Source organism: Bombina bombina, chromosome 1, assembly GCF_027579735.1.
Source record: "Bombina bombina isolate aBomBom1 chromosome 1, aBomBom1.pri, whole genome shotgun sequence".
Classification (NCBI taxonomy): Eukaryota; Metazoa; Chordata; class Amphibia; order Anura; family Bombinatoridae; genus Bombina; species Bombina bombina.
Genome location: NC_069499.1, coordinates 1407522542 through 1407542499, shown reverse-complemented (window position 1 = coordinate 1407542499; position 19958 = coordinate 1407522542). Strand labels below are relative to the sequence as shown.

The 19958-nt window shown below is 36.6% G+C and overlaps 1 protein-coding gene across 7 annotated transcripts in view; it reads right to left on the bottom strand.

The window, feature by feature from the left end:
- The window catches only part of MEF2D (myocyte enhancer factor 2D), a 345309-nt gene that overhangs the window by 163612 nt on the left and 161739 nt on the right, over nucleotides 1–19958 (bottom strand). The window contains exon 1 of one of the 7 annotated variants that reach the window (XM_053705211.1): nucleotides 4318–4524. The exons of 5 other annotated variants lie outside the window; for them this stretch is intronic. The gene's annotated coding sequence lies outside the window, so the exon portion shown is untranslated. Of the gene's footprint in view, nucleotides 1–393; nucleotides 518–4317; nucleotides 4525–19958 lie in introns of those variants that run through there. One more of the 7 variants, XM_053705218.1, reaches the window with a different exon arrangement.

Below are 19958 nucleotides of genomic sequence, written 5' to 3'. Positions count from 1 at the left end.
ACATTTAGGCTTTAATAGTAATGAGAATGGCCCTATTTGTAATTCTATGAGTCTACAATTATTTCAGTAATGTGAGACTTTTACAAATAAATAATATAAAATCACTGCTACCCATATACCTGCAGTTTCAAATGCCTCTTTATCAAAGCATATCTAAAGAGTGAAATGTTTAGTCCACTAAAAGGCCATACTACTTCCTGTTTCAGCTATTGCAATACAATTTACTGAGCAGAAATAATCTATAGTTTGCATGGAGTTTGTGACCTTGTGAAGGTCAGAGGGGGATACAATTTCAAGTGCTCTGGATGATCATACCTGTAGTTCCCATGTACAGAAAAGCTTATGATTAAAAAAATGCAAATGTAGCAGTGAGGTGAGAATGAAACTTGTTACCTTGCTCTGGAGCAGATCCTGTGCACAGATAGATGGATATATCCTGATTACACAGACCCTTTTCTGAGCCAACACCAGAATGAGCCTTTGCAGCAGTTGAAATACAAGTGGACAGCTGCCTCTCAGCTGCTTCTGGGTACAGCTCATGGGAGGGGGACAAAAACACACAACCTGTCTGTTTAACAAGCACCAGGCCCAGAAGTCAAATGAAATGCATTCAGCATTGCCCACTTAAGGAGCTTAAACGTTTTAACACTCCATTTGGCAGAAAAATGGTTAAACAAGGGGGGGGGGGGGGACTAAATACATAGGTTCCTAATGGCCACTGATGATGGGAAAAAAAAACACTTAAAGGGACATAGTTTTACAGTAATAAAGTGTTTAGCCCCTGCATAGCATTTAGACACAGTTATTCTCGCCCACTTGAGCAGGACACAGCATGTGATTCGTGGGTACCTTTACATGCTGCTCCTAACTGGCTCATTGGCAGCAAGCATTACAGCTCGAGTGGAACTTTAACTATGTGTTTAACCTTTTTGTAGTTGATTAACAGGTAGCCATCAAGGGAGATTTGTAGATCATATTTCACGATTGAAAATGTCCATCAATTTGCAAGTATGGTAGCGACTTGGCACAGTCTATCCTTAGAGTTGGTAGGTAGATTGGCATTTTCAGGAGTTGACTGCAAATTGTACAAATAACATTTTACTGACATTTTAACTTCAAATTCAATTAAATTATATCATAAGAACCCCCTCCCCCCATTCACAGTTTATCTCTTGCACTAGAGAATCATTCCATAAGACGAGTAACAGCTCAGAACTCAAGTATAACAGTTGTCAGCTCTTTCTATGGGACTGAAATCTTTATTACAATGTAGCAAAGAGATCTATTAACCCAACAGCTGCATTTTTCAGAATATTGTCATACACCAAAGCTAAGGGGATATGGAAACAAAATCCATTAGCTGTGCAATGGTACAATTTACCAATACAGCGTGTCTTGTAAATGGCTACAGTCAGTAATTAGGTTTTAAAATAAACTAAACAAGTTTAGCAAGCCAACCTGTATGTTTTTGCTAAAATAACACTTTTACACTAAAGAAGACATACATTAAAATGAAGGTGATATAAAAGTGAACTGATATGTTAGGTCTATACAGTTTCTACATACATATTTAAAACGAGTATTATTATTTTTTTTTATAAAAAACAAAAATCAGCAACTTGTGCATAAGGCCAGCACATATCTCAGAACTCATCTCACGCTGTTACCGATCAGCAGATAAGTATCTGTAAGAGTGGGGCCGGCTCAAGAATAAAGTAGCCAATCTTATAGCAGCATTATGTCACTTAATACACCACTGCTATGTCACTGTTTAATAAACACAAAGATATTTAAAGAAAAAAAAATTAAAGCTTTGATGTCCACAATTAATATACCTATGCGTGATACTAAAATGCCAAATGGCAGTGTAGCTGGTATGTGTCTTATAAATGTTACAAGCTCAGCCTAATTTTAAAAATGGCATGGGAGTACTTGGCAAGAAAATATAAAGAGGGAAAAAATGTTATGGTGATGCAGCAGAGTAAATAAGAGAACGTGTATGTTTGGGAGAGCTGCAGAGATAATCATGAAAGGATAGGCACCTAGCATCTCCCTGCCCCCCTTGTGTAAGAGGTGAGGAAGGAATAATCCACATTATAAAAATGATTACACTGTTAAATGTTGCATTATAAACACAACACCAACCATACTGAAACAAAAACAGGTCACTTGTTGGGCTGTTAAAGCAAATAGGAAAAAAAAACAGTTCTACCAATTCTTTAGCAAGAAGAGTGTCACAATCCTACATATTTACAGAGACCTACCAATATATTCATGGGATTCAAACAGTGCACAGTAAAAAGACAGTCACAAAGGAGTAATATGATTGTGTGGCAAATGGCAAACAGTGGAGGAGTGAGGATAGAGACCACATGTGCTTCCAGTTCCCTAGGTTAGGCAGCGATGATACATTAGGTACATGTGAAACACTGCATTCATGATTCAGATAGAGCATACAATTTTAAACAACTTTCCAGATTCTTCTATTATCTGTTGTTTTCTGATTTGTTCTCTTAGTATCCTTTGTTAAAAAGCATGCCTAGGTAGGCTGCACATATGTACCTCTTATTAGCTTAACAAGTTCAGCTAGCTCCCAGTAGTGCATATCTGTTTCTCCAATTAAGAATACCAAAAGAATGGAGCAAATTTGATAATAGAAGTAAAAAGAAAAGTTATTTTAAATTGTATGCTCTATCTGAATCATGAAAGAAAAAAGTTGTGCTTCATGTCCCTTTAAAATATACTGCACTACCTTAACTAGGAACATGGTGTGCATTATACAAAAACATATAACAATAACACTATTATCCTTCATTCTGGAACTCAATATAAAGGCCTGGCCATAGGAACACAGCATCACAAGAACACAAAGTCATCATTTTTGCCAGAATATTAAAAGCATGTAAGCACTACTAAACAAACCAGGAGATACGTCAAAATATATATTGTTAAATATGAAAACAGGGAACTGTACACATAACCCTAATAGATCATTAAAAAACATTATAAATACATATATATATATATATATATATATATATATATATATATATATATATATATAGAGAGAGAGAGATATATAGAGAGAGAGAGAGAGAGAGAGAGAGAGAGAGAGAGAGAGAGAGAGAGAGAGAGAGAGAGAGAGAGAGAGAAAGAGAGAGAGAGAGAGAGAGAAAGAGAGAGAGATAAAACATACATATACACACACACACACATATACACACACACATACATATACACACACATATATACATATACACACACACACATACATACATATACACACATACATACATACACACATACATACACATACACACACACACATACACACACATATACATACATACATACACACACACACACACATACATACACACACACACACATACATACACACATACACACACACATACATACATACATATACATACATACACACACACATACACATATACATACATACACACACATATACATACATACACACATACACACACATATACATACACACACATATACATACATACACACATACACACACATATACATACATACACACATACACACACATATACATACACACACATATACATACATACACACACACACATACATACATACATACACACATACACACAGAAAAATTTAACATTTGTAAAATACTCTTTACAACACAAGATCTAGGTTCCAAATCTTGAATTTTTACAACACAAAATGATGATATCTTGTAGGCACAAATAAAAGAGAAGAGATACAGCAAGAACTTACAAGTAGTAACGAAAGGGTGATTAAGATAGGATAGAAAAATGTACATAATAAAGGGAGAGAGAAAAAAAAGAGAGTAGAGAAAGGAAGAAAGTTACTTAGGACAGCAAGACACAGAGATGAGAATTACACAGTGAGAGAGAGACTTGTACAAATGCTAAGCATTAAGAAATTAAAAAAAAATCCCACTGTATTAACCCTTCTTCCTCCCATGAAGCATTCTGACTTGCAGAAGGCTGAGCGAGGGCTGGAGCTGCTCTGTAGTTTGCAATACATGGTCATGCAGATTATAAACAAGATTGCTGGCGCTGGCCTAGTTCGGGCCTTTCCTACAGACGTGTAACAGAGGAGGACCACTGAAATGCCTAAGCCTAAGAGTAAAATCTTGTGTGTGCCCTGTAAGTCAAGGATATAAGTACACGGACATAGTAAACCATAAGCCATGCCTTATAAGGAATAGACGCACAAATCTCTTCCAGTGCAACTAATGACAAGAGACGTAAGCTCTCTCTTCACACAGCAGGGCAAAGAAAAGTGCAGTCTACTTACAGTGGGAAGCCAGTGACGCTGTCCCTCCTGGCCTCTAGTTTTGGGAAGTGGCTTGAGGAAGTGAGAGGAAGAGGCTCTGATGGCCTCTGTTTCCTTGCAGCCACAGTGACCGGCAAACAACTGTCCCCAGTCTGTCACTGTATGGTGACTCGCCTCTCCCGACACACACACACACAGCTTGCCATGAGTGACAGAGGAGACCTCTGCCGTCAGTGGGTAAAGGGCAGTGACAGATGTAAGGACAGGGATGGGGGCTGAGTGAGTGTGAGAGAGGAGGGTATGGCCGGGGGAGGGAGGGGATACCTCCCTGCCTGAAAACAGCTGTTGAAAGACGCCGCTGAGATGATTTCCTTTCTAGTGTGTATTTAACTGGTCCATCTCCCTTACCAATACCCCATCCCAATTTCTTACCAGTCCTTTAATTAAAAAAAAAAAAAAAAAAAAAAAGTGTTATTGCCTAACTAATTATTCTTATAATAAAAGGGTACAAACTCGTTAGTCTCTAGAAAAGAAAACACTGTACTTAAGTACAGCAGGACAATAAATGTATCTACAACATCCTATGCAGGTAATACTGTGTAGTATTTGTTATTGCAGTAAATGAATAGCATGTAGAAGATATATATCAGGCACACTAAAAATGAAAGAAGATAAATAAATCTTTGCACCTTTAAACTTTTTCAAGACAGTCACACTGGACATTTGCTTCCACAAAAGCGACATTTGATCTTAAAGGGACAGTGAAGTCAAAACTAAACTTTCATCATTCAGATAGGGCATGCAATTTTAAACAACTTTCCAATTTACTTTAATCATCAAATTTGCTTTGTTTCCTTAGTGGTATTTTTGAAAAGCTAAACCGAGCTAGGCTCAAACTGATTTCTAAACCATTGAAAACCGCCTCTTAGCTCAGAGCATTTTGAAAGTTGTTCACAGTTAGACAGTGTTAGTTCATGTGTGTCATATAGATAACATTGTGCTCACTCCCGTGAAGTTATTTAGGTGTCTTCACTGATTGACTACACTGCATGTCTGTCAAAAGCACTTAGATAAGGAGGCTGTCTGCAGAGGTTAAGATACAAGGTAATCACAGAGGTAAAAAGCATATTAATATAACTGTGTTGGTTATGCAAAAACGGGGAATGGGTAATAAAGGGATTATCTATCTTTTTAAATAAGACACATTTTGGTGTAGACTGTCTCTTTAAATGAGTAATATCAGCGCACAGCAAAGGGGGTAAATTGGGCAGCAGATTGTAAATATATGTGTATATGATTATATACATATATTTCTGTGTTAATATGTCTATATACACATATTAACATTTACATATATATGTATATCAGCATATACATATATATTTACAGGGAACACACAATTCCCATAGACCGCTATGTAAAGGCATTTCAGTGAAGAACACCCGACAGCAGGCAACTTTAACCCCTCATAACTACTTTTTTTTTTTTTGGGGGGGGGGGGGGGGGGGGCAATTGGGGGTTATTTTGAACATTAACCAGAGGTCAGGTTAATTAAAAAAAAAATGTTTACACACTTTGGGGCCAATTTAACATGCCCCGAATGGTGCCTAATGCACCTGTATCCGTGCAAGCCTTCAGGCTCGCCGGAAACAGAAGTTAAGAAGCAGTGGTCTTAAGACCACTGCTCCTTAACTCATCCGCTGCCTCTGAGGCTGCGGACATCAATAAACCCGATCAAATACGATCGGGTTGATTGACACCCCCTGCTAGCGGCCGATTGGCTGCAAATCTGCAGGGGCGTCATTGCACAAGCAGTTCACCAGAACTGCTTGTAATATGTTAAATGCCGACAGCATATGCTGTAGGCATTTAGCTATGCAGGGCTATAGCGAATCATGTATGCCCGGGGTATGATAAATCAAACCCCTTTGTGAAGACTTAGCTCTGCTCCAATAATATAACTTGAGTATTATATGGCATCAGTGTTAGCAACAAGGTTAGGAACCTTTGTAAGACATTTAGTGCTCAAGATACATGCACACTCCTTAGTCTACCTTAGCATGCTCTCGTGGAAAGGAGAAGAGAGGATTTCTTTTGTTTATATGTTTTATTAGATTGTTTGTTGTCTGAATAACAAAAAGTTTAATTTTGAGTTTCATGTTCCTTTATGTACATACATAATCTTAAAAATTATAGCACAACTGCTATACAAGAAAAAAAACAACATTAAACTATGTATACAGAAAGTGTTCAGTAATATAATCTACAGTAATTAATGTGTTATATTTATTAAAGCTTGAAAGTTACATGACAGAAAAATACTATATCATAAAAAGAAATAATATTACAGACCTATAACAAACCAGTAGATTGTATTGTGTCCCAAAATGTAGGGTAATTGGCTAGAATAAAAATACATCATTTCAATATCAGTGTTCTCCCCATGACCTATTCAAAGGGACATTAAACACCTTGAGCTAGTAATATAAAATGATAAATCATATATAAAAAAAATAAACTCTGCAATATACTTTCATTATTTATTTTGTCACCTTTTCCTGTAATTCCACTCTGAAATTGTGATCTTTTCAGTTCCTGTTGGAAATGGAAGTGCAGAACACCGTTTTATTCCACACAGCCATTGACTGCACACTCTAGTGACCTATTTTTAACTGTCCCTAATTGGCCATAGCAGAGAAGGTAACCTAAGTTACAACATGGCAGCTCCCATTGATTTATAGACACAAGAACTTTATACTTATTTTGTCAATGTTTCAACAGCTAATGAAACTTTAAAAAAAAATACATCTACATGTCATTCTCAGACTAATCTTTTCTTTGAATGCTTCATTCTATCTAGAATTTATTTAGTGTTTAATGTCCCTTTAATGGGCACACCACCCGGCTGATTTTACAGACCACCAGACTAAAATGTACGCTAATATGAAGCTAATATTAGCTCATATAATTTTTTAAAAATATTTGTTGCCCCAATGATCATCAAATCAATTTTTATTAAATGATGCAATTAATTTATGGTTGAATTTATTATTTATAAATAACATAAAATGTTTTAACACTGCAAATTATTACACTTCCCTACCTGTCTATTTCATAATGCCACCAGGCTGGCAAAATTTTACATGGAGAACATTGCATTTCATCATCTTTTTTTACTACAGATTTTTGGGGGATTTTCTTAATGTTGAAACATGTCACTTAGTTATTCCTCAACTAAATATTCTCTGCATTGACAAAGAAATTATTTCACTAATACAATTATTCAGATGTGTGCCTCACTTTCTTGCACTGCTTTTCACACATGGGGTTGAGTGATCCTTGTGCCTGGGTCCCAAGGTCCTGTGAGGGTCCTGCCTGCCGGCTGACACTTCTCCAGCTGTCTGTATTGTCACAGTGAAGGGGGTACTGAGGGATGTGTGTGAAGATCTGCTTTGATAATCTCCAAATGATGGATTGCTTTTTCCTTTCCTATTCAGTGGCGTTAAATTTCACGGGATTCTCTGCCTGACACTGAGACAGGCATGTAACTAACATATATTGGATACAGTTTGAGAAGGTATATAGTAGCACATCTGAAATTATTTTTTTTATATATATATATATATATATATATATATATATATATCCTAAATACCGGTACATGAGCATTACCAAACCTTACCAGTGGATTGTCCCACTATATCATTGATTAGTGGGTCATTTTCTATGTACTGGATACAGTAAAGGACATGCGGATAGCGGATCAGATGGTCTGGTAGCCGGAGCGAGCTAAATTGAGTTTAATGGCGCGGTCGGGCCGGCTGTTTATAGACAGTGTGCCACAATGCTCAGTAGAGCAAGGAGCAGCGTTCAGTAAAAGTAATTTTCTTAGGTAAATATCTATGCAGCCCTTTGTTTTATAAAGCTAGCGCTAAGCTAATGTTATATCATTATATTATATAACATTATTTGGTACGTTTACTGGCCCTTTAATAAATTCATAACCAGGATAGCAAATTATTTATAAATTATTTAGTTAAACAGGCAAGATTTTTTTTAAAAATGACCAACAAATCATAGTCTGCAACAGTATGGAAGTTTAACAGGCTGAGAACTTCTTTGACAATGCCTTTACCAATGTAACTTTCAGATAAGTGGTTATTGAGATGTGAAATTTTGTACAAGCCAAGGACCTTGGGAAAAAAACCCACTGAGAGCAGACCAACGAGGAGAGACAATATCTTAAAATTGAGCTGTTCAACAGCAAACCTGAGAAATGCTTGATGAATGTGGATAAAGAGATAAGTATCGAAATGGTTGACTCAAATTACCACTGATTAAGAATGACAGAATTATATCTTGAAATGGGGAACTATACTTCTATACTAAACAGTGTGAGTTGAGATAAAAACTTCTGACCCTGTTCTAATGCTTGAACCTAGAGAATGACCCACAGATTCAGTAGAACATGAAAAACTGCATAAAATGCTACCCCATGGTTGTGAGGAACCTAATATAGGGGAAATCTTGAAATAGTTGGTCTCACATACTTAAAAAAGTATCACCCCCCACCCTCCAAAAAAAGACTTAAACAGCTTCCCTGAAGGGATAGTAAACACAATGAGATTTGAATATAAAATGTTTAGTTATGTGTAATGAAACAACGTTGTAATATATTTGTATTCTTTATTTTTGCTTCCTTTTTGTGTTAGCTCTGAAAATAGAGCAATTTCTATCTCTCAGACCTTAAAATGCCAAACATGACATGACTAAGGGTATGTAACCCGAAACGTAGTCTGCTTTTTTGTACCTGCTCCTGAAATGATGGAATAAATCAAATTATCTACAGTATTTGGTGGTGCTGCCTCTCAGACCTTGAAATGCACCCTGCTGACTTCTCAAGACGATAACTCTGCTACATATCTGTCCTGAATTGGCTTTAACTGATAACGGCAAAACAATTCACTTTATACTAACTTTACGACAGTGGACAGCTTTGTTGCTTGTAGAATAAAACCCATATTGACTCCTCCAAAATGGTGGGTGGAGTTTGGCTATAAAAAAAAATTGAAGTAAAAGGGATGTTGATTTGCTTAAAGACATTAAGACTTTACTGATATGTTATACTATAGCAGAGCAACACCCATTAAAGCTCTCTACATATAGCCATTTCCTCATCTAAAGTATTATTCAAATTGTAATACACTCGCTAGTGTTGTCTTATCTCAGAGTAACCATTTGATTAGTGGCCCTCTCAATACCCCCATCTCTTACCACTCAACTTATATTACTAGTGCTCTCCCCAGGACCATTTTAATGGGAGCATCACCACGCTGATTTTACTGACTGCACAGCAAAAAATGTAAGCCAATATTAAGCTAAAATGTGCTAATATTTAAACTTTCCAATGTTTATTGCAATATCATTAAACCAATTTATGCTAAATTATGCAATTCATTTGGGCTTTGGATAGCAAAACGTTATAATTTTGCAAAGTATTACACTGCCCCACACGGGTACTTCATAATGCCACTTGGCTAGCACTATTTTCTGTGGAGAACACTAAATAATGCCAGACAGAAACTGATTGGGAATATTGACACTTCCCTACAAAACTATCAACAAAGGTAAGAAACCAGAGAGGGCAACCACCAGCTACATCAAGGCTGCAGTATCCACACAGCTATACTACCAGAACCTCCTCCTCAGACATAGTAAGGGCAAAGCCTCCGTCCAAGACTTATCAACAAACACAAAGTTCCTTTGTAAAGTCATGTACTCTTACTGGGGTATGTGAAATGGCAGCAAATACTATAAGTAAAAATTAAATACTTATTAACTACAGACAAAGTAATAAAAACAAAGACCAATAAAAGTATGACACCAGGTCCTCATATCATATGTGTTTGGGTGAATCTGTATCTGATCTTCCACCAAAGTATCCCCATAAAATAAAAATGCTCCGGAGAATGTTGAGTTTTGTTGAGTTTTCTCTAATTTGTGAAGAGAATGATTAGGATTGAAGAAAGGAGTAAAGAAGATATCCTAGCATGGTCTACATATACTACTAGTAATAAAACACATTTTCCCAACTTTGTTATATTAAAGGGACAGCATACTGTAAAATTCTTTTTCCCTTAATGTGTTACCAATCACTTTTTTACACGTTGCAGAGTATAAAATTTATGAAAATTTGCTTTTTAAGTTTTATTTGTGTATATGAATTAGCTGGTTTTGTGTTTTGAAGCCACAACCTAATAAAATGGGTTGAGCTTGTAGGTATAATCATATCTCATTACTTTATCACATTGTGTACATATACCTGCTTCTTTATCTTATATCTGTCCATAAACCAATCACCAATACTTGTAGAGAACAATGGAAAATTAACATTTTATTGCCTTATCTCTTCTATACCACAATAGATGTACAATTTCTTCTGCTGGATGTGTTTACACAGCTTATTTATAATTTGGCCCTAAGGCCAAAAACTTTGAGAATAGATGGGGATACCACAGGCTAATTAAACCATTCCAAATGCCAATATAAGGGTAAATGAGCTACTTGTAAACAATTAAATACAATCCAGCAGGTAAATTGGATCATTGGGAACAAATTTAAGGAGAGAAATTTTTTTTTGAGTAAACTGTCCCTTTAAATTACCTAAATACTATATTCGATATTGCCATTACATAAAAAAAAAAATACATTTTGCAAACATAAAACCCATATTTACACAAACGCATATTTAAAGCCCCTAACGTATCCATCAAAAAGAAATAAATGGATAACATGTAGATTTGAGTTTAACAGTGTAGGTCCAATAACTACTACACTTACTGTAGGTTAATTAATCTCATGATAACTTGTGTCCCACACACGGTGGCTATAGGTCATCTAGTGTAAACAGTCACTATCTGAAAAAGCTCCTACTCTGGCAAGGCTTTTAGCGTGATAGTGACAGATAAGAACCATGACAGAAAGACAAAAATTTCTCCAACAGTATCTGTCTTATATTGTTCTTGTACGCGTTAAAAGTCTGATTAAACACAGAAGTGGTCTGTGGTATATTGCAGATAATGCTCACCTCTCGTCTGCAGCCACCACTGCAGAGGTGTTACAAACATATGAATAAATGGTTAATAGATTTAGTGTTATAACAGAAGCACAATAAGTATAGTTGTCCAAATGGGCCAAGTGGCATAATGAGAAAGTATCTTCTACAGATGTTACAACGTAGGTATAGAATTATACGTTTTCCCCAATGAGCTTTATATGTATTGGTGAGCCGGTGGAACAAGGGGTTTACAGTTTAAAGGTGAACGAGACTCTATCCAAAGGTGCCTGGAATCTAGCTGTATAATTAGAGGGCCAAATAATAGCATACAATGTCCTAATCCATCTCCTACTGCTTTACCTTGTCCAAAAGATCGTACAATCTAGTGTTATAATAGGATAAAACATTCAAATAAAACAGTAATGGATGGCAAGTGTTTTATTAGGAGTCATCGGAATATTAAAGTTTCATGAGAGCAGGCAATGTTATTATATTTTCCAATTTACTTCTATTATCAAATTTGCTTTGTTCTTTTAGTGTCCTTTGCTGAAGAGGAAACCAAGCTAGGCTCATAGGAGCTCAGGAATGTTTACGCATCTTTAGCGCTCTATGGCAGCAGTGTTTTCAACACTGCTACAAACAATGCTGCCAGAGTTCCAGACATGTGCACACTACTAAACATACCTAGGTTTCCTCTTCAGCAAAGGACACCAAGAGAACAAAGATATCACAGAAGTAAGAATTTTTTTTTATTGCATGCTCTGTATAAACCATGAGGATTTATTTTTCACTTTTCTGCCTTCGCGCTCTTCTTAAAGTATCTTTAACTTGTTAAAGGGGCAGTAAATCTAAGAGTTGGGTTGTAATTACAGGTAGAAAAATGAGTGTCAGATTGATAAGGAGATGAAGCAGAACCACAGAAAAGCAACTGTTCACTTGATCTGTTTTGCTTCAGATTTGTTATGCAATAACAGGTAAGCACAGTGAAAACAGAAACAGCTGCATCAATCAGTCTAAAGGTTCTGCTGATGGCCTCTATTAGTGCTTACCCTGTTGCACTGTGTAAATAATAAGTATCACAATTACTTTCCCTAATGACTACCAAACTGGGGGCTGCTGCGCATTGCACAATGTGTGCTAATCCTCTGGCAGCAAAGTAGTTAAAGAGAAAAAATAAAAACTGCACAAAACTTATTAAGTGACTTTTTGAAAGAGCTTCATAAAAGCAACTACTGAGCATAAACAGCTGCAGTTTGTGCTTCCCTTGCTATCCACAGGATTGACAACTTAGGTGCGAAAAATACCAGATGTAATTAATTAGCATAATTAACTGACATCACCTAGAAGCTAAAGAGCAGTAATGGAGGACCACTACAAGTCAATAGGCCACATATTGGATTTGGGAGTCCTCAAAGCAGAAGTGGTTTAATACACTAAATATTTTAGGAGAAAAATAAATGGGGCAATCGTCTGTGCTTCACAGAATGGCTATTTTTCCACATATGTAATCGTCAAGTGAAGAAAACTACCAAATAAAAACATAAGTATATATCTAGGTTACCTTATATAAAAATAGAAAAGAAAAAAAGACAAAAAACTACTATGCCAATAAAATGGCTTCACGTATAAAAACTACAGCTCTGGGCAATAATTAATACATTACATTTGTACACTCAAACAGCAGTAATAAAACAAAATATAATGACTGAACTGCACACAGTTCAGGCTGTAGTAGGAGGAGTGTAGCAGTTGTATGGCCTTAGCATATTAGTGAAAAGCACATTCAACTAATTTAACTTTTTAGTTTTGTTTACTGCTGTCACAGTGACATTCAGGGACTAAGCAAGCAAGGTACTGTATATAGAGTTGCCACCTCTGCAATGTTTTTCTGGACACTTATAAGTTATATATGCGGTGTGCAGGGAGGAACATGAATAGTGCCCTTAGACAGCACATGAATAATGCCCCTGGACAGCAGTATCTATGTTCCTCCCTGCAGCATGTGTAACTCATAAGTGTCCAGGAACACATGGCGGAGGCGGCAACCCTACCTGTATATGAGACAGCAATGGCTTTGAAGTAAAGGAGACTAATCATTTGGTGATTATGAGCCTGTCACAGTTATGCTCTGGTATTGCAGAGCACCTCTCTGTCACAATGTAAAAAGGCTTTTTGTAGTATTGAGAACTCCTTAACACACTTGACTCCACCATTCTATAAGTAGAACAGCAGACAAGCAGTATATAGCCCAAGCACTTATTCCACCAATGAGCTGTCTGAATGGAGACTACTCAGGTATGATCACTCAGCTCTGTGTAGCAGTAAGCCCACTACTCATTCTAGTAAGCTACTGGACTGTAAACAGATTGTTCTGTTCTGTAAACTGTTCATCTGTATGTTCTATCTGAATTATGAAAGAAAAAATTGGGTTGCATGTCCCTTTAAACAATATTTTCATTTATTTTTAAAACAAACACAAAAAATTGTTCCTACCCTGTAAAAATAACACATTTCTAACATGTTTCTAGACGGACCTTCTCTTGTGTTATAGAAATTGGTGTTTAATGTCCCTTTAACACTAAGCTACAGCTTCTGCTGTACCGAGTCTTATAATTAGTGCAGCACTCTCACACATATCTTACATAAAACTATATATAAAATAGTAATGCTGGGGATCAGTGATCTAGAAGCATAAGTAACTGTATAAAATGGATGTAAAACAGCCAATTTCATTGTTTTATTAAAAAAAGCACTAAGCAGTTGCTTATATTTAAAGAGACAGCCTAGTCAAAATTAAACTTTCATGATTCAGATGGGACATGTAATTTTAAACAACTTTTTATTTACCTTTGTCCTTTTGGTATTCTTTGTTGAAAGCTAAACTTAGAGTACGCTCATATGCTCATTTCTAAGTCCTTGAAGGAAGCCTCTTATCTCAGTGTATTTTGACAGTTTATCACAGCTAGACAGAGCTAGTTCACATGTTCCATAAAGATAGCATTGTGATCACTCCCATGGAGTTATTTATGAGTCAGCATTTATTGGCTAAAATGCAAGTCTGTCAAAAGAACTGAGCTAAGGGGGCAGTCTGCAGAGGCTGAGCTACAGGGGTACAGAGGTAAAAAGTGTATTAATATAACTGTGTTGTTTATGCAAATTCTCCACTCTTATCACACTGAGGCAGGGCTAATCCTTTTCAAGAAATCAAGTAAGTTGTTTGCTGTTTTGTTATACATTCAGTTATTTTTTTATGTGTACTTTGGTTTAGCATGTTTATTTATACCAAAGAAGCGCTGATTAATAGCCCTTTAACAGATATGCACAGATAACTCAATAGAGTTGTACACCAGCTAACTGGTCACAAATAGCTACTAAGAGCTTTGATTATAAATTAAAGAGTCATGGACAAGATGCATTACTTTTAGATCGGCCTGTAGAGTATAAGTGTCTAAAAAAAAAAACCTCTCTCTCCCATGCCACTAAACACCTTGGTGCACACTCCTATAGATTTTAATGGCTAGTGCAATACAAAGTCTGATTGGCTGGATTAATATTCCCATCCAAAGATAACTAAATAACTATTTAAAGCACAGTTTTATAGCAACATATAATTGTCTTTAAAAATAATAAATGTATCACACAAGTAAATATGTATAGCTGCACAACTTGAAATAAATAAAATGTAATTTGAAGATAAAAAAAAAATTACAGACAACTCATGCAACAGAATGTAACAAATAATAAACCAATACATACAAAGAAAAAAAACATAAAAAAACAAAAATAATACATAACAGGAAACAAAACAAAGAAGAAGTTGATATGATACCATATACACAACACCCAGCAATGTTCCAGAAACCAATGTGCCAATGTGACATAGTGCCATACATTGCTGCCCTCCATTATATCCATTCTGGCCTTAAAATGACAGTTGTGTCCTTTTTTCTTACTGCACATGACCAGGCCCACATTGCCCTTATTCACTGCTTGGAACCTAAATACATCCATGTCACCCCAGAGTCCAGTCAAACAGAAAAAAAAACCACCTCATGCCAATCTGAAAGCCAGTGCTGTCACAACGAATGCAAAATGCTATAAGGCTCAGGAACTGGAGTAAGGGAAGGGGGAGCTCTCTGCTGAAGTGGCGTAGAGCTCTCGGTGTGACGGATGCACAAAGGCACATGTGGAAAGGAACGAACTGTTCTGCATGAGAAGTAATCCACAAGAGCTTTGGATTGATGTAATTGGGCCAGGCACATAGGGAGGAGGGGGGAAAAGCTACAGGCTCCATAGTCAGCCTGGGCACTCAATCAACAACATTTCCAAAATAAACTATCAAAAATATGAGTACAGGCCACTAGCACACGTTTATATTGATCACAGCCCTCTTGTGCAGCATGCAGTAAGAATATCTCCTTGTAACTTAATAGAATCGATGAGAGATGGACTAAATGTGCACAGCAAAAAAAAAAAAAAAACTAGGTGGAGATAATTAACAGTAGGTGTTGTTATTAAATTCAGTAACCTCCTTGAGATTATGTCTCTCATTGCACCAAAAAACTAAGTCAGAAGCTCTCATTATGCCTTAGTTATAACACTACATTATAGACTCCCTGAGACTCCACCATAATACTATATTATATACTATAATCTAATCTACTTGTGGCCAGATATTCACAGTATGCTACTAGACTATGGGCCAGATTACAAGTGGAATGCTAATTAATGCACGTCAGGTTGTGCTCATATTATGCATTGAAAGTAAACTGTTTTCGCTTGCACGCTAACCTGACAAGCACAAAAAGCCAAGGTTAGAATATCGTGTGCCCGTTCATGTATCCCCCATAGAAGTCAATGGAGCAACAAAAAAAGTGTGGGGGGGGAAACACCTACTCACGTGCAAACCCAATCGCATTTTCTAAATCGACATGAAAATATGATTATTTCACATTCCATATAGAAGAATATGTTCTATTCATAAATCTGATGGTATTTTGGTACAAATATATAAATAAATATCTATTTAGAAAAACAAATAACATTCTGCTATGTGCAGAACATTTGAATGTGAAATATTTACAGTAAATGCATAGTATAACACTTTATTAAATATGAATATTTCATAAATAGAATTTACCATGTTTTCATCTACTGCAAAGGGCTCCAATGCATGCATATATATATATATATACACATACACACACACTATACAGGGAGTGCAGAATTATTAGGCAAGTTGTATTTTTGAGGATTAATTTTATTATTGAACAACAACCATGTTCTCAATGAACCCAAAAAACTCATTAATATCAAAGCTGAATAGTTTTGGAAGTAGTTTTTAGTTTGTTTTTAGTTATAGCTATTTTAGGGGGATATCTGTGTGTGCAGGTGACTATTACTGTGCATAATTATTAGGCAACTTAACAAAAAACAAATATATACCCATTTCAATGATTTATTTTTACCAGTGAAACCAATATAACATCTCAACATTCACAAATATACATTTCTGACATTCAAAATCAAAACAAAAACAAATCAGTGACTAATATAGCCACCTTTCTTTGCAAGGACACTCAAAAGCCTTCCATCCATGGATTCTGTCAGTGTTTTGATCTGTTCACCATCAACATTGCGTGCAGCAGCAACCACAGCCTCCCAGACACTGTTCAGAGAGGTGTACTGTTTTCCCTCCTTGTAAATCTCACATTTGATGATGGACCACAGGTTCTCAATGGGGTTCAGATCAGGTGAACAAGGAGGCCATGTCATTAGATTTTCTTCTTTTATACCCTTTCTTGCCAGCCACGCTGTGTAGTACTTGGACGCGTGTGATGGAGCATTGTCCTGCATGAAAATCATGTTTTTCTTGAAGGATGCAGACTTCTTCCTGTACCACTGCTTGAAGAAGGTGTCTTCCAGAAACTGGCAGTAGGACTGGGAGTTGAGCTTGACTCCATCCTCAACCCGAAAAGGCCCCACAAGCTCATCTTTGATGATACCAGCCCAAACCAGTACTCCACCTCCACCTTGCTGGCGTCTGAGTCGGACTGGAGCTCTCTGCCCTTTACCAATCCAGCCACGGGCCCATCCATCTGGCCCATCAAGACTCACTCTCATTTCATCAGTCCATAAAACCTTTGAAAAATCAGTCTTGAGATATTTCTTGGCCCAGTCTTGACGTTTCAGCTTGTGTGTCTTGTTCAGTTGTGGTCGTCTTTCAGCCTTTCTTACCTTGGCCATGTCTCTGAGTATTGCACACCTTGTGCTTTTGGGCACTCCAGTGATGTTGCAGCTCAGAAATATGGCCAAACTGGTGGCAAGTGGCATCTTGGCAGCTGCACGCTTGACTTTTCTCAGTTCATGGGCAGTTATTTTGCGCCTTGGTTTTTCCATACGCTTCTTGCGACCCTGTTGACTATTTTGAATGAAACGCTTGATTGTTCGATGATCACGCTTCAGAAGCTTTGCAATTTTAAGAGTGCTGCATCCCTCTGCAAGATATCTCACTATTTTTGACTTTTCTGAGCCTGTCAAGTCCTTCTTTTGACCCATTTTGCCAAAGGAAAGGAAGTTGCCTAATAATTATGCACACCTGATATAGGGTGTTGATGTCATTAGACCACACCCCTTCTCATTACAGAGATGCACATCACCTAATATGCTTAATTGGTAGTAGGCTTTCGAGCCTATACAGCTTGGAGTAAGACAACATGCATAAAGAGGATGATGTGGTCAAAATACTCATTTGCCTAATAATTCTGCACTCCCTGTATATGTTATTAGACTGGCACCAGAAATATATACTGTATATATTATCCTGATTCTAAGTGTTAACAGGTAGACAGTGCTTGGAGATATAAATAATTTAAATACAAAACTTCAAAACAGAACAAACTACTAGCTACAGGGTAGGGGGAGTGACCCAGAGTTCCCACCCCTATCTTGTGTAGTCCAGTATATCCTTACCCAGCACAAACCTTGTCGGATTCAAATATTTATAAATCAAAACAATAACGGAGATAAATCAGCTTAACTAATAGATATCTATTATTAAACACATTGCCACAAGCAGAAAAGATAACGAAAATACCATGTTAATAATGGGTACCCATAACATTCAATAGGGAGCTCCCTGTTAGTTGTATATCCAGAGTGGAATGACTCATTCAAATTTATCCTCCGTTTCCCACATCCACTGTGTATAGTTATTCCCACTTGTTATGGCCTGTTAGTAAATGTATTCAATGTGCACCCCCCACGGCTGTTGTCATGGTTGCTTGCAACTGTTAGTGTAATTAGCTTCCAGTTCTGTTCCGCAAGTAAACCTTTGAACAGTTGGGTTAGTAAAGCAAAGTATTGCACTGTCCTAAGTCAGACCCTTCACATTCATAAATAACGGAACATTTGATACCAGGGAGTAGCGCCTTCCACAGCATGTTAAGTTTAGGCAGCGTCTGCCTTATACTCGTACCCTCCGTTTGGTTCTCCGTTTTCGGTGCTCATATCAGGTCAGACTTACGTGGGATTTTTAGTGCCACATCCTTTTACCTTCAGCGTCATCTGCAATCAGCACTTTAGCTGTATAGTTGGCCTTGGCGGTGTGGGGAAAGTCTCTTAAAAACTTGTCAGTGGTATTACTTCTGCTGCTGCACGTTTCATCCCTACCATTGCATGGGGCTTTGTCCGGCTTGAGTTCAGTGATGTAATTTCCTATCGTCATTGCACTTTAAAGGGAAATTCTTTCCCCTTCAGCCTATCGGGTGAATTTGAAACTTTATACTGTATCTACTTAACTGCTTGTGGTCTTTTATTGTGGCAATTTTTAGAAGAACAAGAACAATTTCATACATTAAACGGCAAAACAGAATTAAACATTTGACAATATGTCCTGTTTAAAAATGCAAATTATTCAAATGCTTAGTATATCTTATTTATTCTAAAACATAGACTCTATGTTTTAGAATAAATAAGATATACTAAGCATTTGAAAAATTTGCATTTTTAAACAGGACATATTGTTAAATGTTCAAATTCGGTTTTGCTGTTTAATGTATGAAATTGTTCTTGCTCTTCTAAAAACATAACAAGTGGGAATAACTATACACAGTGGATGTGGGAAACAGAGGATACATTTGAATGAGTCATTCAACTCTGGAGCTCCCTATTGAATGTTATGGGTACCCATTATTAACTCTGTCTGGTGGACATGGTATTTTCATTATCTTTTCTGCTTGTGGCAATGTGTTTAATAAATAAATATCTGTTAGTTAAGCTGATTTATCTCCGTTATTGTTTTTATTTATAAATATTTGAATCCGACAAGGTTTGTGCTGGGTAAGGATATACTGAACTACACAGGATAGGGGTGGGAACTCTGGGTCACTCCTCCTACCCTGTAGCTAGTAGTTTGTTTTGAAGTTATGTATATATATATATATATATATATATTTATATATATATATATATATATATATATATATATATACTGTATATATATTTTTATTATTATTATTATCGGTTATTTGTAGAGCGCCAACAGATTCTGTAGCCCATATATATATATATTTATGTGTATATGTAGGTCTGTAAATACATATAT